The sequence below is a fragment of the Heptranchias perlo genome, unplaced genomic scaffold (genome assembly GCF_035084215.1).
Source record: "Heptranchias perlo isolate sHepPer1 unplaced genomic scaffold, sHepPer1.hap1 HAP1_SCAFFOLD_70, whole genome shotgun sequence".
Taxonomy (NCBI): Eukaryota; Metazoa; Chordata; class Chondrichthyes; order Hexanchiformes; family Hexanchidae; genus Heptranchias; species Heptranchias perlo.
The window spans coordinates 3,410,001-3,426,705 of record NW_027139729.1 but is presented as its reverse complement, the minus strand read 5'-3'; the positions used below and the strand labels follow the sequence as shown (position 1 = coordinate 3,426,705).

The 16,705-nt window shown below is 40.7% G+C and overlaps 1 long non-coding RNA gene and 1 other non-coding gene across 2 annotated transcripts; one reads left to right on the top strand and one right to left on the bottom strand.

Moving 5' to 3' along the window:
* Positions 1-745: 745 nt before the first annotated feature.
* LOC137318436 (uncharacterized) lies at positions 746-12,016 on the bottom strand. Its single transcript, XR_010961901.1, has 3 exons — positions 11,531-12,016; positions 11,079-11,162; positions 746-2,803 (listed from the first exon to the last, which is right to left on the bottom strand). It is a non-coding gene; the product is annotated as an uncharacterized lncRNA (long non-coding RNA).
* A 2,795-nt stretch (positions 12,017-14,811) lies between these two features.
* trnag-ucc (transfer RNA glycine (anticodon UCC)) lies at positions 14,812-14,883 on the top strand. The gene has a single exon. It is a non-coding gene; the product is annotated as a tRNA-Gly (tRNA).
* The last annotated feature ends 1,822 nt before the right edge of the window (positions 14,884-16,705 follow it).

The following is a 16,705-nucleotide window of genomic DNA, read 5'->3' as shown; positions in this document are numbered from 1 at the left end:
ATGTTTGGGAAATATTTATTGTCTATGATTAAAGTGCCAGAAACCCAAAGAGAGCAATTCAGTGTGAAACTCTGCAGAAACACTCAATTTCTCCCTCCGAGTGAAATAAGGCGCTATAATGGTGAGTATAGCTGCCTTCCAAGCAGTTAATTCCAACAGGTTTGAATCCCAGCACGCTGAATTCAGAAACACCAAGACTGGAATTTGATGATGTTCAGAGGGATAGTGCTTCCAAAACACAAACGGGTCTAATTTTTATAAAAATACTTTCAAAATACATTTATTTCCCCCATAACGTTGAATTTAACTCTGATCCTTCGTATTATTATTTCTCCTGATCTGTACAGTGGATACGGAACACAACTGCTCGGATTCAGGGAAATTAATTGATTTTCTGAAGTCTTTCCCTCTGCTGATTCCCGTTCCTTATTTAAATTATGTCGGATTAACCTTTCTGATCTATAGAAGGGTCATTGACCTGAACCGTTAACCCGAGCTTCCCTTCTCCACAGATACTGCCGGACCTGCTGAGTCTTTCCAGCATTTTCGGGTTTAATTTTTTCTATATTTTATCCCTTTCACTTTTGACGGTCGCCAATGAAACTTCCAGATTTGCGCTCATTTTTTATTTGTGTTTCAGTTCGGTTTATTTGAATTAATATAAATCGTGTCCTGAGAAATCAGACAGAAATATTGCGCAATATAGAGTGAAATATAATGGGGCAACTTTAGAATGAGGAAAACAAGAACTTTATTATAAATCATTGTCTAATTTTTTACTGACAAAATATGAAAAAATACGAGACCAGAAGTTACAGAGAGAAACTATTTCCTCACATTGCACATTGTCCTGAATCTGTAACAACGACAGAAAATGTGAATTTGTTCCACTCTGTTGCAGTTCTCAGTTATGGCCAGTAGATGTCAGACTGTATGTCAGTGTGGGATTAATTCTCTGTCTGTCAGTCTCTGTTACTGTATGTGAGTGTGATATTCATTCTGTATCCGTCAGTCTCCAGTACAGTCTGCGAGTGTGGGATTCATTCTGCATCTGTCAGTCACCTGCTACTATATGTGAGTGTGATATTCAATCTGTATCCGTCAGTCTCCAATATGGTCTGTGAGTGTGGGATTCATTCTGTATCTGTCAGTCTCTGGTACTGTACGTGAGTGTGGGATTCATTCTGTTACTCAGCCTCTGGGGAAATTGCAAGTCTGGATTCCTTCTGTATTCTTATTTCAGGTTATAGTATGTTGCTTGAAACTGTATCCTTAATTCATTAATATATGCAAATCTTTCATCCAGCATTAATTTGTAAATATGAATACACTTTTGGATTTTATTTTAAACAAACAACGTGTGTGAGTTTTGTTGTCGGATTACATCTTAACCTCTGTGAAGATAATGTATATTTCATTCATTTATTGTGAAATTATTGGACTGGTATTTATTGTGTTGCTCAGTCTGGGCTAATGGAATTTTTATTGTATGTTTCAGTCTGACACTGTATGAGATTTTTGGACTGGTATGTAATGTGTGGTTCAGACTGTACTAATGGAATTGACACTCTAACTTTCAGTCAGACACTGCAAGAGATTTTTGGATTGGTTTGTAATGTGTAGCTTCGTCTACACGAATAGGATTCATACTCTGTTTCAGTATGATAATGTATGAGATTTTTGGACGGTATATAATGTGTAGCTCAGTCTGCACAAATGGAATTCATACTGTACCTTTCAGTCTGATGCTGTGTAATATATTTAGACTGGTTTGTAAGGTATAGTTCAGTCTGCACTAATGGGTTTGATACTGTATCTTTCAATTTGACACTGAATGTGACCTTTGAACTGGTATCTAATGTATTGCTCAATCTGCACTAATGGGATTGATATTGTATCTTCCAGTCTGAAACTGTGTGAGATTTTTGTGCTGGTATGTAACGTGTAGGTCAGTCTGTACTAATCAAATCGATACTATATTTTTCAGTATGATACTATACGTGATTTTTGGACAGGTATCTAATGTGAATCTCTGTCTGCAGTAAAGGAATTGATACTGTGCCTTTCAGTTTGACACAATGTGATTTTTGGACTGGTATGTGATGTGTACCTCAGTCTAATGGGATTGATACTGTATCTTCTAGTATGATACTGCATGAGAATTTTGGACTGGTATATAATGTGTAGCTCAGTCTGCACCAATGGAATTGAAACTATACATTTCATTCTGACACTATGAGGTATTTGGACATATATGTGAGTCAAATATGTGTAACATCTGAACTGGTATCTAATTTGTATCTCAGGATACACTATTGGCATGAATACTGCATCTTTAAACTCATAATGTGTGTGAGTTGTGGGCTGGTATTTAATTTGAATCTCGGGGTACACTATTGGGATTCATTCTGTACCTATGAATCGGTACCATGTGTCAGTTCTATCTGGTATTTAATTTGTAGCTAACGCTGAACTAATGTGAGATTGACACAGTGCCTTTCAATCTGATACTGGGTGTGATTTTGGACTGGGAATAATTTATCTGCCGGTCAGCGGTACTGAGTCATTGTGAAATGGGAATTCCGTCTGTCTCTCCTGGTTGCTTTACTGTTGGATTGGGATCAGTGTGGGATTGACTATTTCTGCGGTGTGAGACTGTGGGACTGATGACCTGTCTGTGTCTCTGTGCTCTGTGAGTGATAATATACATACTGTGTGTGAGAAGGAGCTGGCTGCACTGACTGCTCCTTGTGCCTCGGGAGGAGTAAACATCACACTGATTCTGGATCCTTCAAGGATTTGCCTGTAGGAAGAAAAAGTATATCTTGTAATTCAAGAACAGGTGAGGTAGAAAATACAAAAGTGATCAATTGAATCTCTCTGTTAATAATCATTGTAATATCCACAAATGAAAACCACCGATACAAACAGTGTCAGTGTCTGACTCCACTGCAGTACTGCAGCACTCAGCTTCTGCACACCAGGTGTGTGGGGCTGTTTTACAACAATTTAGTGACATCCAGACAAAACCCACCCCCTGCACTGATACAAGAATAGGATTACCCGATGGGGCGGGGACCTTTGCACATATCAGATTTCTAATCCCCTCTCCCATGGGACTAACCGTTCAACCAAAACAAAACAGCCACTGTTTAAAATGTGTCCTTCAAACTTCTCACCTGATGCCTGCAATATATGCTCTTTGTATAACTCCCCACATCCTTACTGTCCGGCTCTGTTTACTGCTCAATAACAAACACTAAAGGTTAATCGGTAGGTTTCAAAAATCAGATTTGATACCTGCCACAAATCACAAACACGCTCACACTGCACATTGTCCGGTTTCAGCAATTTGTTCCGAACTGTTGCAGTCCTGCTTCCGGCCAGTAGATGTCCCCAAACCCCGGGTCATTGAAGTTTACAGATGAGAGAGGGACAGAAGATAAACTCATTCTTCACATTATATTGCACGGGTGGGATTTAGAAAAACTGGGATTGGAGACGAGCTGCAAGTACATTTTGTTAGACCAAACATCAGTTGGAATGCTGTGTTAAATTCTTGTAATTGATTTAGGAAATATAGTCAATACTGAGGAAGACTGGGACAAAATAAACTTGCAGAACGGCCGTGTAAATGGCCATTGAATTTCAATATAGAAAGGTGTGAGATGGGGAATTTCGCTAAGGGGAATAAGGAGGCCACATACTGCATGGAAAATAAGAGTCTAAATGGGGTAGAGGAGCAATGTAAATCGTGTCCTCAGAAATCAGAGAGAAACACTGCACAATGTACAGTGAAATATAATGGGGCAAATTCACAACTATCGAATGAATGAAACAAAAACTTTATTATGAATCAATTGTCTTCATGTTTCACCGTCAAAAAGTGCAAAAATACGAGAGTAAAAGTTACAGACAGAAACTTTCCTCACATTGCACATTGTCCTGTTTCTGTAACCACGTCAGATAATGTGAATTTGTTCCACTATTTTTTCATTTCTCGCTAACGTCCAGTAGAGGTCAGTCTCTGGTACTGTATATGAGAGTGGGGTTTATTCTGTATATTTCAGTCTCTGGTACTGTATATGAGAGTGGGATTTATTCTGTATATTTCAGTCTCTGGTACTGTATATGAGAGTGGGGTTTATTCTGTATATTTCAGTCTCTGGTACTGTATATGAGAGTGGGGTTTATTCTGTATATTTCAGTCTCTGGTACTGTATATGAGAGTGGGGTTTATTCTGTATATTTCAGTCTCTGGTACTGTATATGAGAGTGGGGTTTATTCTGTATATTTCAGTCTCTGGTACTGTATATGAGAGTGGGGTTTATTCTGTATCTGCCAGTCTCTGATGCTTTCTGTGAGTGTGAGATTAATTCCATCACTGTCAGTCTCTGGTGCTGTATGTGAGTGTGGAATTAAATATGTACCTGTCAGTCTCTGGTACTGTCTCTGTGTGTGGGATTCATTTTGTATCTGCCATTCTCGGCTGCTTTATCTCAGTTTGGGATTCATTCTGTAATTCAGTCTCTGAGACAATGTGCAAGTCTGAATTCATTCCATATTCTTATTTCAGTTCAGAGTATCGTATTTGAAACTGTATCTTTAACACTCAAAATTATATACAGTTCTTTGTCAAGTAATTCATTTGTTAATATGGATACACTTTCGATTTTCTTTAATCAAACAATGTGTGTGAGTTTTGGAGTGGTATTACATCTTAATCTCTAAACTCAATTATGAATGATAATATACCTTTCAATCTGTTCATGGTGAAATTACTGGATTGGTATGTAATGTGTAGTTCAGTCTGCAATAATGGGATTAATTCTGTATCGGAGTCTAACACTGTGAGAGATTTTTGGACTGGTGAGTAACATGTACCTCAGTCTGTGGTAATGGAATTGATATTGTATCTTTGAGTCTGATATGGTATGACATTGTTGGACTGCTATTTAATGTGTGGCTCAGTCTGCACTAATTGAATCGATACTGTATCTTTCAGTCTAATATTGTATGAGGTTGTTGGGCTGTTATATAATTTTAGCTCAGGCGGTGCGAATAGAATTTAAACTATACCTTCCAGTCTGATCATTAATGTGATTTGTGGATTCGAATGTAATGTGTAGCTCAGTCTGTACCAATGGTATTGATAATGTTTATTTCAGTATAACACGAGTATTTACCAATATATCGAATATGTAGCTCAGTCTGCACCAATGGAATTGACACTGTATCTTTCAATCTGACCCGATGAGATTTTTGGACTGGTATGTAATGCGTAACTCAGTCTGCAGTAATGTGATTGTGAGATTCATTCTGTATCTGTCAGTCTCTGGTACTGTATGTGATTGTGAGATTCATTCTGTATCTGTCAATCTCTGGTACTGTTTGTGAGTGTGAGATTCATTCTTTATCTGTCAGCCCCTGGTATTGTGCGTGAGTGAGATTCATTCTGTTCCTGGTACTGTATGTGAGTGTAGGATTCATTCTATTTCTGTCAGTCTCTGGTACTGACTGTGAGCATGGGGTATATTCAGCATCTGTCAGTCTCAGGGGTACTATATATAAGTGATGGATTCATTCTGTATCTGCCAGTCTCTGGTGTGAAATGTGAATGTGGGATTCATTCTATTTCTGTCAGTCTCTGGTACTGACTGTGAGCATGGGGTATATTCAGCATCTGTCAGTCTCAGGGGTACTATATATAGGTGATGGATTCATTCTGTATCTGTCAGTCTCTGGTACTGTGTGTGAGTGTGGGATTCATTCTGTATCTGTCAGTCTCTGGTGCTGTATGTGAGTTTGGGATCCATTCTGTATCTGTCATTCTCTGCCACTTTATCCCATTGTGGGATTCATTCTGTAATTCAGTCTCTGAGACAATGTGCAAGTCTGAATTCATTCCATATTCTTATTTCAGTTTGCAGTATCTTATTTGAAACTGTATCTTTAATACTTTAAATTATATACAGTTCTCCGTCAAATAATTAATTTGTAAATATGGATTACTTTTTGATTTTCTTTAATCAAACAATGTGTGTGAGTTTTCGAGTAGTATTACATCTTAATCTCTGAACTCTATTGTGAATGATAATGTACCTTTCAATCTGTTCATGGTGAAATTACTGGACTGGTATGTAATGTGTAGTTCAGTCTGCAATAATGGGATTAATTCTTCAACTGAGTCTAACACTGTATGAGATTTTTGGACTGGTATGTAATATGTAGCTCATCCTGCACTAAAGGAATTGATACAGTATCTATCAGTCTGATACTGTATGATATTTTTGGACTGGAATGTGATGTGTAGCTCAGTCTGCAATAATGGAAGTGATACTAAATCTTTCAATCTGATACTCTGAGGTTTTAGGACTGGTGAGTAACATGTAGCTCAGTCTGTGCCAATGGAATTGAAATTGTATCTTTGAGTCTGATAGGATATGAGATTGTTGGACTGCTATATAATGTGTGGCTCAGTCTGCACTAATGAAATCGATACTGTATCTTTCAGTCTAATGTTGTATGGGATTTTCAGTCTTGTATGTAATGTACAGCTCAGGCGGTGCTAATAGAATTGAAACTGTATCTTCCACTCTGATCATTTGTGAGGTTTTTGGACTGGTATATAATGTGTCGCTCAGTCTGTACCAATGGTATTGATACTGTTTATTTCAGTATAACACTCTGAGTATTTACCAATATATCTAATATGTAGCTCAGTCTGCACTAATGGAATTTATACTGTATCTTTCAATCTGACACTATGAGATCTTTGGACTGGTCTGTAAAGTGTAACTCAGTCTGCAGTAATGTGACTGTGACATTCATTGTGCATCTGTCAGTTTCTGCTACTGAATGTGAGTGAAATTCATTCTGTTCCTGGTACTCCATGTGAGTGTGGGATTCATTCTGTATCTGTCAGTCTCTGGTATTGTGGGTGAGTGAGATATTCATTCTGTATCTATCAATTTCTGATGCTGTATGTGAGTGATATAAATTCTGTATCTGTCCGTCTGTGCAACAGTATGTGAGTGTGGGATTCATTTTGAACCTGTCAATCGCTGGTACATTGTATGAGTTTGGGATTCATTCTATATGTCAGTCTCTGGCATTCTATCAGAGTGTGAGATTCATTCTTTATCTGTATCTAATTTGTATCTCTGTTTACAGTATGGCATTCAAAACTGTATCTTTAATACCTTAATATATGAATATATTTCCCAGTCTTTAATTAGTAGATAATGATATATTTTAAGATGTAATGCTGTAGGATATAATCAGATAATGTGGGCATCTATTACATCTATATCGATGGGAAAACAATTGTGAATTTGTGCATCTTCCAAACTGATATGGTGACATTTTTGAACTTGTGTATAAAGTGGAGCTCAGTCTGCATGAATAGAATACTGTATATTTAAGTCTGAATCTGTATCAGTTTTTGTGCAGTGGTTTCTAATGTGTAGATCAGTCTGCACTAATGGAATTTATACTGTATCTTTCAATCTGGCTCCAGGAGATCTTTGGACTGGTCTGTAAAGTGTAACTCAGTCTGCAGTAATGTGACTGTGACATTCATTCTGTATCTGTCAGTTTCTGCTACTGTATTTGAGTGTGGGATTCATTCTGTTCCTGGTACTCAATGTGAGTGTGGGAATCATTCTGTATCTGTCAGTCTCTGGTATTGTGTGTGGGTGTGGGATTCATTCTGTATCTGTCAGTCACTGGTATTGTGTGTGGGTGTGGGATTCATTCTGTATCTGTCAGTTTCTAGTATTGTGTGTGGGTGAGACATTCATTCTGTATCTATCAATTTCTGATGCTGTATGTGAGTGATATAAATTCTGTATCTGTCAGTCTGTGCTACAGTGTGTGAGTGTGGGATTCATTTTGAATCTGTCAGTCTCTGGTACATTGTATGAGTATGGGATTCATTCTATATATCAGTCCATGACACTCTATCAGAGTGTGAGATTCATTCTTTATTTGTATCTAATTTGTATTTCCGTTTACAGTATGGTGTTCAAAACTGTATCTTGAATACCTTAATGTATGAATATTATTTTGCAGTCTTTAATTGGTAGATAATGATATATTTTAAAATGTAATGCTGTCGGATATAATCAGATAATGTGGGCATCTATTTTTGAACTACTATTAAATCTGTATCGATGCGAAAACAATTGTGAATTTGTGCATCTTCCAAACTGATAGTGACATTTTTGAACTTGTATATAATGTGGAGCTCAGTCTGCCTGAATAGAATACTGTATATTTCAGTCTGAATCTGTATCAGTTTTGTTGTAGTGGTTGCTAATGTGTAGCTCAGTCTGCACTAATGGAATTGATACTGTATCTTTCAATCTGACACTGAGATTTTTGGACTGGTACGTAATGTTTAACTCAGCCTGCACGAATATAGGTGACTGTGAGATTCACTTTGCATCTCTCAGTCTCTGGTACTGCATGTGAGTTTGGGATTCATGTTGTATCTGTCACTCTCTGGTGCTCTATTTGACTGTGGGATTCAGTCTGTATATACATTCACTAGTACTGTGTGTGGGTGTTGAACTATTTCCATATAAGCAGTTTCTCATAATGTATGTGAGTGTGGGATTCATTCTGTATCTGTCAGTCTCTGGTGCTGTGTGTGAGTGTGGGATTAATTCTGTATCTGTCAGTCTCTGGTACTGTGTGTGAGTGTGGGATTCAGTCTGTATGTGTCAGTCTCTGGTGCTGTGTGTGAGTGTGGGATTGATTCTATATCTGTCAATCTCTGGTACTGTGTGTGAGTGTGGGATTCATTCTGTATCTGTCAATCTCTGGTACTGTGTGTGAGTGTGGGATTCATTCTGTATCTGCAATTCTCAGGTAATGTGTGTGAGTGTGGGATTCATTCTGTATCTGACAGTCTCTGGTGCTGTGTGTGAGTGTGGGATTCATTCTGTATCTGACAGTCTCTGGTGCTGTGTGTGAGTGTGGGATTCATTCTGTATCTGTCAGTCTCAGGTACTGTGTGTGAGTGTGGGATTCATTCTGTGTCTGTCAGTGTCTGGTACTGTATGTGAGTGTGGGATTAATTCTGTATCTGTCAGTCTCTGGTACTGTATGTGAGTGTGGGATTCATTGTGTATCTGTCAGTCTCAGGTATGGTGTGTGAGTGTGGGATTCATTCTGTATCTGCACTTCTCAGGTACTGTGTGTGAGTGTGGGATTCATTCTGTATCTGTCAGTCTCTGGTACTGTGTGTGAGTGTGGGATTCATTCTGTATCTGCACTTCTCAGGTACTGTGTGTGAGTGTGGGATTCATTCTGTATCTGCACTTCTCAGGTACTGTGTGTGAGTGTGGGATTCATTCTGTATCTGCACTTCTCAGGTGCTGTGTGTGAGTGTGGGATTCATTCTGTATCTGTCAGTCTCTGGTACTGTGTGTGAGTGTGGGATTCATTCTGTATCTGCACTTCTCAGGTACTGTGTGTGAGTGTGGGATTCATTCTGTATCTGCACGTCTCAGGTGCTGTGTGTGAGTGTGGGATTCATTCTGTATCTGTCAGTCTCTGGTACTCTGTGTGAGTGTGGGATTCCTTCTGTATCTGCACTTCTCAGGTACTGTGTGTGAGTGTGGGATTCATTCTGTATCTGTCAGTCTCAGGTTCTGTGTGTGATTATGCGATTCATACTTTACCTGTCAGTCTCTGGTGCTTTATGAGTGTGTGGGATGAACTTGGTATCTGTCAGTCCTTGGTACTGTATAGCCAGTGTGGGATTCATTCTGTATCTGTCATTTCTTGTCCCATACTTGACTGTGGGATTGAATTTATGTCTGGCAACCTCTAGTACTGTATGTGAGTTTGGGATTCCTTCTGCATCTGTCAGTCTCTGGTACAGTATGGTGAGTGTGGGATTCATTCTGTGTCTGTGTGTCTCTGTACGGTATCTGAGTGTGAGATTCATTCTGTATCTGTATATAATTATTCTCTCAGATTATATTATGGTATTCAATACTGTCGCTTTAATATCTTCATGTTGAAGTCGTTTTTCTCATTATTTAATTGGTAAAAATGGATACACTTTAGGATTTGATGCTGGAGGTTTTAATCAGATAATTTGTGTGCTTTTTGGACTAGTATTGAATGTGTATTTCTGTGATTACTATTGTGAATGATAATGAATCTTTCGAAATGATATGGTGAATTGGTATATAATGTGTAGATCAGTCTGCACTGAAGGAATTGATACTGTAAATTTAAATTTTATTTTATAAGATTTTTGGACTCGTGTGTAATGTGGATCTCATTGTGGACTAACAGAATTGATACTTTATCTTTAAATCTCATACTATGAGTGTATTATAAACTGGTATCTAATTTGTTTCTCAGGTTACACTGTCACAGCATTTCTCAATCTGATACTGTACGTGAGTTTTGGACTAGCAATTTGTATTCGAATGGTACACTATTTGAATGGATACTGCATGTATTAAACTCACATGTGTGTGAGAGTTCTGGGCTCGAATTCAATAGGAATCTCGAGGAACATTATTGGGATTGATTCTGTACCTTTCAATCGGGTACCATGTGTGATTTCTATCTGGTATTTAATTCATGGCTAATGTTGCCCCTTTGTGAAATAGACAATCTGATAGTGTGATTTTGGACTTGGATTTTTGTATCTCCCTGTCAGCAGGACTGAGTTCGGGGGAAATGGAACAGCGTCTGCCTCACCTGTTCTGTTTGACAGTTGGATTGAAAATGTGTCTCTGGAATTTGGGATCATTGTGGGACTGAGTACTTCTGCTGTCTGAGACTGTGGAACTGATGACCTGTCTGTGTCTCTGTGCTCTGTTGTAAACAATTTTACAACACCAAGTTATAGTCCAGCAATTTTATTTTAAATTCACAAGCTTTCGGAGGCTTCCCCCTTCCTCAGGTGATCGATGTGGAAATGAAATCCTCGAGTTTAAAATAAAATTGCTGGACTATAACTTGGTGTTGTAAAATTGTTTACAATTGTCAACCCCAGTCCATCACCGGCATCTCCACATCTGTGCACTGTGAGTGATAATGTACTTACTGTGTGTGAGTAGCTGGCTGCACTGTTCCTTGTGCCTCAGGTGGAGGAAACATCACATTTATTCTGGATCCTTCAAGGGTTTGCCTGTAGAAAGGAAATTATCTCTTATTACTCAGGAACAGGTGAGGGAGAAAATACAAAAGTGATCAGTTTAATAACTATTAATAATTATTTTGAATATCCACAAATTGAAACCAGCAATACAAACAGTGTCTGACTCCACTGCAGGACTGCAGCACTGAGCTTCTGCATACCAGATGTGTTGGGTTGTTTCACAACAATTTAATGACATTCAGACACAACACAACCGCTGCACTGATCCATGAATGGGACTACCCGATGGAGCAGGGACCTTTGTACAGGTCAGGTTTCTAATCCCCTCTCCAAGCGGACTAACCGTTCAACTGAAAGCAAAGAGCCGCTGTTTAAAATGTGTCCTTCACACTTCTCACCTGGTGCCTGCAATAGATGCTCTTTGTATAACTCCCACATCCTTACTGTCCGACTCTGTTTCCACTCTTCACTGTCCAATAACAATAAACAGGGTGAGACTGGAACTAAACCAGGAACATTCACTACTGGTTTGGGGAGAGAAAGCAGCAATGATTTTAAATAGCAGGTTCTTCCCATTCTGTCTCCCTTCCCCTGGATACACCCTGTTCACACACAGCCCGAGAATGACCTCTCCCTTCCCCCGCTCACTCCATGTTCCGGGACCAGTTCCTGATCCACTCCGCCTCTTACAAACAGCCCCCGGACTCCCCCTGACCTTCCCCCGGACTCAATGCCGATCTCTGAGCCCATCTGCGGACACGGTCCCGAAGCGATGAGCTGCTGTAACGAGGCTGCTCTTTGCTCCCTTCCCCCGGGGGCCGTGATCTCTCCATTCCCGGCTGTTTTAAACCATCTTCTTCCGCTCACTGAGGGAATGGCGCCCACAGGCCGAGCTGGGGGAGGGGAGCGCGCATGCGCTCTTCTGCTCACCAACAACCAGCGCTGGGGGCGGGGCTGAGTCGCGCATGCGCAGATATCTGGTTTAATTCCCAATCCAAAAATCGATGGAAACTTTCCCCAATTGGAATTTTTCAGAGTCTGAGCAAAGGAAGTGGGTCTGGGGGAAAGGTCAGAGGGAATGGGGTCCACAGGCAGTGCAGGAACAGGCACCAGAATGGGAAACAGATGGGATTCCACCAGTGCCTAACGCTGGAATCCAGACTGACTTTACAATCTCTAAATATTAAACTCGATGTTTCCATCCCTGCTGTTTCTCTCGGTATCTTTTGATGGTAAAGGGGCTTTCATAGATAAAGTGGGCGGCTGTGGAACGAGCCAAAAAATCTTGTTCTTTCTTGGCCTCTCCACTGTGTGACTCCTAAACTGGAGGGAGGATTTCTCAAACCAATCCTGGAGAAACATGATAGTAAAGTGGGAGTCGGTGTATTTGCTGGGACCGTGTAGGATTAATATCTGACAGCAACAGTCCCAGATTAATTTAAGCGGAGTGATACTCTCGGTCACTGAGAGTAATATCGAACAGCCCTGAGCCGCAAAACTGCACATGCTGCAACAGGCAAGAGCGGGTTAAATGTGGCCCATTGTTTTTGTCATTCTCTGCACTGTCCCTGAGTGTGGGATTAATAATGTGTCTGTCCCTCGTACAATATCAGTGAGAGATGAGACTGCATCTTCTGTCTTTCCAACGCGATCTTTCTGGATAAAACGGAACTTTACCGGTCAGTCTGGAACTATTACTGTTTACGTCTGTCTGTTACTGTGCCTCACTGCTCTCTTTGTCTCTCTCACCATGTCTGCCTCCCTCTTTCTCTCTGGTGCTGTATATGAAGGTGGATACTGCTATTGAGCGTGATTTGGACACAGATAGGAAGTGTAAGACTGATACTGTCTCTCTCTCTCTCTTGTGCTGGACATGAAGGTGGGATACTGTCTGATATAAAACAGAGAGAATGAAATGTCCGGGCCGGGTCTCACTGTAACTGGGGATGTGTTCGGCTTCAGTCCCAGTTTATGGTTATTATCTTTTCACAGATTGAGTGCGAGTGTCTTTGTGAGACGTTAACACTGGCGAAGCTGCTTTTAGTCGCGACTTTCAGTAATTTGTGTATCTGTACCCCTCGATCCCTTTGCTCCTCTATCCTGTTTAGACTGTTATTATCCAGGCAGTGTGTGAGCTCCTTATTCTTCATTCTGTAAGTTTATTAATGTCCTCTTGCATTTTGACACATTCTTCCTTTGTATTAACTGTACCCCCCAATTTGGTGTCATCGTCAAATTTTGAAATTGTACTTCCGATTCCCGAATCCAAATCTTTAATGTTAATTGTGAACAGGAGTGGTCCCAGCACTGATCCCTGTGTTAAACCACTTCCCACTTTTTGCCACTCCAAGCTGCTACCCGTAACCCCTATTATCTGTTTTCTGTTTTGTCGCCAGCTTGCTATCCATTCCGCTACCTGTCCCCTGACTCCACGTGCACTGAACTTTGCCATGAGTTTACAATGCGGTACCTTACATAAAGCATTCTGAAAATCCAAATGTATTACATCTACCAGGTTACCCTTATCTATTCCTTCTGTTACTTATTCAAATGATTTAATAAGATTGGACCTGTCCTTGTCCTGTTAGTAGATTAAATCTTGGCCGCTTCACTTGTTCTTAATGCTCCCAGCACTTTTCTTCGGCAGCAGCTCGGCCTGGATATCAGGCAGCACCCCGCCCTGAGCGATGGTCATCTGTCCCAGCAGCTTGTTAAGCTCCTCGTCGTTGCGGATGGCCAGCTGCAGGTGTCTGGGGATGATGCGGGTCTTCTTGTTGTCGCGGGCCGCGTTGTCGGCCAGCTCGAGGATTTCAGCCGTCAGATGCCCGAACAAACCACCCAGATAGACCGAGGTTCCTGCACCCACACGTTCAGTGCAGTTTCCCTTTCGCAAGAGCCTGTGAAGACGGAACTGTAGTCCGGCCCGGGATGAGCGAACTTGGCCTTGGCCCGAGCTTTACCGCCGGTTTTTCCTCTTCCAGATATTTCCACAATCTCACAAAGAATAAAGAAATCCTCCCGCACTCTCCCTTCTTACACATTCTGGAGGAGACAATTGTAAACAATTTTACAACACCAAGTTATAGTCCAGCAATTTTATTTTAAATTCACAAGCTTTCGGAGACTTCCTCCTTCCTCAGGTAAATGTTCATTCTGGAGGAGTACAGTGGGGCCACTTGTGATGGGTCTTTCAGAGTGTTTACACTGCCTGCTCACCCTCACTGATATTTTATCTTTGAACTGCTGTAATATTGTCCTTTAGTAATATTGCTGCTCCCCCTCCTTTCCCGATTTCCCTGTCCTTTCTAAAGATCTTTTTGACTTGAATAATAAGCTACCATTCGTGCCCAGCTGGCAGTCAGGTCTCTGTAATGATTTAATATAATTATTTAACTTTATTCAATGGCTGATGTGAGCTGCGGCAAAATGTATTTCCAGCCGGTCAAGTATTGCAGGTATCGACTGTCTCTTCAGTCCGATATCAGGTGAAGAATTACTGGCTGTTGTGTAATTTCCATTGATTGGGGGTTGGCGACATCTACTGGGCGGAAACGGGAACTGCAACAGAGCGAGAAAGGATCCGTCAGAAACCAGTTTAAATGAAGAACAAAATGCAACAGCCTGCAGTGTCTTTTCAGGATCTAATGTTTAGGAACTAATTAATTCTGACTGATTGTCAGCGATGGTGGTATAGTGGTGAGCATAGCTGCCTTCCAAGCAGTTGATCCGGGTTCGATTCCCGGCCATCGCAATTAATTATTCTTATTAATTCACTTCCTTCAGAAACGAGAAGTTTGGAATCCAATTTGATGCAGTTCAGCTGGATATTGTTTCCAAAATATAAACCGCTGTAATTGTATCAAAATGTTTTCAACGTTCATTTATTTTCCCTATAGAAGGAACAGAGGAAAAACATACTGGAAATAAATAGTTACCAAGGGTCTAATGAGAGTGAGGAAGGCAAATGATATGTTAGCCTTTATTGCAAGGGTGTTGGAATATAAGAGTAAAGAGATCTTGCTGCAATTGTACTATGAGGAAAAATTGGCCTATATTCGCTGGAGTTTAGAAGAATGAGAGGTGATCGGATTGAAACGTATAAAATTCTTAGGCGGTTTGACAGGGTAGGTGAGGAGAGGCTGATTCCCCTGCTGGAGAATCAAGAACTCGAGGTCATCGTCTCAAGATAAGGGACCGGCCATTTAGGATCGAAATTAGGAAGAATTTCTTCACTGAAAGTGTTGTGAATCTTTGGAATTCTCAACCCCAGAGGGCTGTGGATGCTCAGTCGTTGAATATATTCAAAGCTGAGATCGATAGATTTTTGAACTCTCGGGGAATCAAGGCATATGGGGATCCAAGTACAGAAATCACTAACAGTGATTATTAATTCACTAAAAAAAGTTAAAATGGAGATGATCTTTATCTCAAGGGAACGGGAATAAAAAGGAGTGGAAGTTATGTCACAGTTATACAGAGCTCTGGTTAGTCCTCATTTAGAGCACTGTGTTCAGTTCTGGGCACCGCACTCTCTATAATGGCTTGGAACGAGAAGGAGTTTTTCTCTTTGGGATTCGATGCAATGGGACGGAATAGGAAAGGGTTTGGTCTTTTCAGAATTTTTCCAGTGGATTGAATGAGAAGGGGTTTGTTCCATTGGGATTCCTTCTGCGTGATCTTGCGTTTACTGGGGAGACCTGTATGTTGCCAAATTGCTTTGTTTTTAAATTTGTGCACCCTCGTTTTACCCTATATAGGAAAAGTATAAATACAATGAAACATGGAAAGGAAATTCGTCAGATATCAGGTTATCAGCGGAGCTTATAAGGCCGGTAGCTGCTTGCTATCGAATGCTGAGCCCGATTGGCAATATCAGCTCACTGCCATTAAATGGGTACGGTCACAATACAAACCCAGGAAAATAAAATGAAACAAAACTGGGCATCAAATGAGAAAGGGCAAACATTTATTTCATAAGGAGATGATATGTCACAGGCAGTTTTGCAGTCAGAACTTGCGATTGCGTGAAATTGAATGGTTGAAAGTTGGACTGAAGTTTACATTCACATCGGTATTAGGTCATTTCCGTTCGGCAAACGGCAGGCAGTCATTTCCCAGGTAATTTCCGGTTCGGCAGATGGCAGTCAGTCATTTGACAGGTAATTTCCGTTAGGCAGATGGCAGGCAGTCATTTCACAGGTAATTTCCGGTTAAGCAGATGGCAGGCAGTCATTTCACAGGTAATTTCCGTTGGGCAGATGGCAGGCAGTCATTTCACAGGTAATTTCCGGTTAGGCAGATGGCAGGCAGTCATTTCACAGGTAATTTCCGTTCGGAAGATGGCAGGCAGTCATTTCACAGGTAATTTCCGTTGGGCAGATGGCAGGCAGTCATTTCATTCTGTGGAGCGATGGCCTTTTTCCGGTCGAATACTCTTGCTGTTATGTTTAGTGTTTCCGAGCATCAACCAGGACACGCTCTTCCTCACCGCCAAAGCCACGGTGTGTGGTGCTGGTCTAAGTCCAGTATCAAGGGGAAAGGAGTCGGGGGCGGCTTAATCATCAAACTTTAAT